The following is a 3403-nucleotide window of genomic DNA, read 5'->3' as shown; positions in this document are numbered from 1 at the left end:
GACAATGCAATCATTTAATCTTTTATTAGAAAGATCAAGCAACTATGTAAAATATTATGGGAAGAAGTGATCTATGTAAATTTACAGGGGAGTTGATTTTTGTTTAAATGTCATCATTCTTTAAAACTTGCCTATGTTGTTTCAAATGGAGAGTTTAATAAATGATAGAAAATAGTGCTGACTATAAAAATATTCATAAAATTGTTTTCAATGGAAAACAGAACTTTTCATTGTAAGATAAATACAAAACATTTTTTTGGTGGGACTAAGCCTGTTAGTGTCCTCCAAATAAGTTGATGAGTAGTTTGATGTTTTTGTGTATTGTAACATTCACAATAATTTGTTTTTAAAATTATGAGATTAAAATATTATTCTAGGACCAGGGGCATGGCTTAAGTGGTAAGCACTTGCTGAGCAAGAACAATGTCCTGAGTTCAAACTGTATCATTAGAATAAAATAATAAAACAAACATACAAATATGCAATTCGAATAATGGTAAGTGAGTTTATGAACAAAACACAGAATAATCTACTAATGAAGAGAAGAGATTAAAAGAAAGATAAAAGCTTCCTGGAAATTAGGAGGAAGCATGAACAATAAAAAAAAGAGCAAGAATGTAAATGGAATGGTACAATGATATGTGAAGAGAAAAGCAACTTTCACCTGCTTTCTTGTTTTTTTTCAATGGCTATGGCTGTGGAGATCAGCGACTTTCATTCTGGCATATCAAATGCTGCTTTGGAACTCTTTTTTTTTTTTTTTTTGGCCAGTCCTGGGCCTTGGACTCAGTGCCTGAGCACTGTCCCTGGCTTCTTCCTGCTCAAGGCTAGCACTCTGCCACTTGAGCCACAGCGCCGCTTCTGGCCGTTTTCTGTATATGTGGTGCTGGGGAATCGAACCTAGGGCCTCGTGTATCCGAGGCAGGCACTCTTGCCACTAGGCTATATCCCCAGCCCCTGCTTTGGAACTCTTGACTTACCTAGATTCATTGGCTAACTAGCCTTTTTTTTCCATTGATGTGGAAATCCTAAGTTGATTAAATCTTGGTTTAGTACAACTTGAACTAAAGAATTGATCTGAAGATTATAATGAAAGTATTCATTTATTTAACCATTGATTTTTTTTGAGATCCTAAAGGATTTCTTAAATTGTTATCATAGGAGCTGGGAATATGGCCTAGTGGTAGAATGTTTGCCTTGTATACATGAATCCCTGGTCTCTATTCCTCAGCACTACATATATAGAAAAAGCCAGAAGTAGCTCGGTGGCTCAAGTGGTAGAATGCTAGCCTTGAGTGAAAAGTAGCCAGGGACAATGCTCAGGCCCTGAGTTAAAGCCCCAGGACTGCCAAAAAATTGTAATCACAAAGTTGATGCACAGAGGGGTTACAGTTAGTCAGGTAATGAGTAATGAGCACATTCCTTTTTGGACAATGTCACCTTTTCCCTTGTTCTCTCAGTTTTTCTCTCTCATCCCCACTAACAAGTTGTGTAGTTCATTTTCAACATACTGTCTAGTGAGTATCACTTCTGCATTTGTTCACACTTTGTCTCACCATTTCTGTGCCCTACTACCCTCCCAAAGACAGATAAACAAGACAAAAGAAAAACAAAAACAGCAATAAAGGAAAAAAATAAACTCTTGTTCTCATTTCCTGGAGTTCATTTCAGTAAATATTATTTTATATGATCAGATGCACATAACTACTGCATCTTTGTGATCCTCTCCTAAGAATATCCTCCTTTGGTCTCGCTCTGTGTGAATGCCTAGAGACCTATATAATTGACCATGTCCCATTGTATTTTCTTTAACCATCCAGTGTGTATTCTTGTAGATTTATAGGCACATTCTACTTACCACAAATGAGGGAACCATGCAGCTTATGTTTCTTTGGCTATGGCTTTCCTTTGTTTAACATAACTTTTTCCAAGTCTTTCCATGAGGAAATTTAAATTTATCCTTTTTTTTTTGCAGGAGCTATTCAGCATTTTTGGTTGTCACAGATGAAAATGACACGGAGTAGAATCTACACAACTGACTTTGCATAGAATCCCAGAAAGTTGTGAAACACTCTGGAATATATCAGACATCTCTGGACAAAAAGGAACAATCCAGTCCAAGATATCAACAGTTTAGTGTTGCGAAATGGTGTCCTAAGTTAGAGTAGTAGGAACAGAGATGGTATAAAGGTAGAACAATGATAACAAAAGTAAATGAAAAAAAATGTTGTAACTGTTTTGATATCAAAGCTGCCATAATTACAGAAATGTGATTCACATTGTCTATCCTAGTACTTACTGAAATGTCCTGTAAATAGATATTACTATAAAGTATTTGTCAGGTGAAAAAAGGAATGATTATGTGAATGAAGGAGTGACTAAGTGAATGAATGAATGGATGGATGGAGAAACAAATCAACCTGGCCTCTGATTTGATGGCTTAAGGGTATTCAATCAGTGATGATTTCAAACTCTGATATAGGACATGGGAAGAAAGGGTGGTCTTGGGGTCAAGATCACGAATGACATTGCAAAAGCCTACTCAGATTGTTGAAGTACCAGAAGTAATGGTTATTCTTACTTACAGACACAATTACTTGTGCCTTCTCCATGCTTATCTCAAACCCTTCCTGTTCCCAAGGGCCCATCTGCCATTCACCTATTATCCAACGGTTCCTAGAAACAGAGGGGAGCTAGTTTTCCCTATGCCTCCTCTTGTCCCCTTTGGAGGATGGCCATTTGATGGCCTTGTTGATCCATTTCTACATCGCTGGTGATGCATCAGAATGTAACAGATCCCAGGAGCAGTCTGGTGTCACAGCTCTCCATGCCCTGCCATTCCACTCTGAATATCACACTATCCTTTACACATACATTGGCCACAAATAAATATTGTTCCTTCTAAACTTCTTAGCTATCAGTTCTTTCAGTTTGCAAATGGTTACCTAAAACATGATAGGATACATTTCCTAGAGTTTATGTCAGAGAGTTCTTCTACCACATGCTATACACAAGAGAGAAGTCATTTTGAGTCTTCCTACTTCAGAGTGAGTTCCTTATAGGTCAGCATATTTTGCTACTAGATGGATATCACTATTTATTATGTGGTATCCATGTCAGAGGCCCTCATGTTCTCAGGGAACTCAACAATCATAGAGTCCATGAATTCTCCTTCACACACCTTCCTGACACTATGGTCTTTTGCTTATTGTCTACACAGCTAGCATCTAATGATTCAAGTTTTCCCACATGCATGTATTCCAGAACAAATAGTTCAGTGGAGACAAGTAAGCTCCATCCTTGCTTCCAGCTGTGGAATACAATTGTTTGCCCACATGTTGACAGAAAAGAGGAAGTAGATTGCTGAGGAAGCTGGGGACTCTGCCAGGGACACTGTAGGCAT

This window comes from Perognathus longimembris, chromosome 3 (genome assembly GCF_023159225.1).
Source record: "Perognathus longimembris pacificus isolate PPM17 chromosome 3, ASM2315922v1, whole genome shotgun sequence".
In the NCBI taxonomy this organism is placed as follows: domain Eukaryota; kingdom Metazoa; phylum Chordata; class Mammalia; order Rodentia; family Heteromyidae; genus Perognathus; species Perognathus longimembris.
This window is presented reverse-complemented; position numbering follows the sequence as displayed.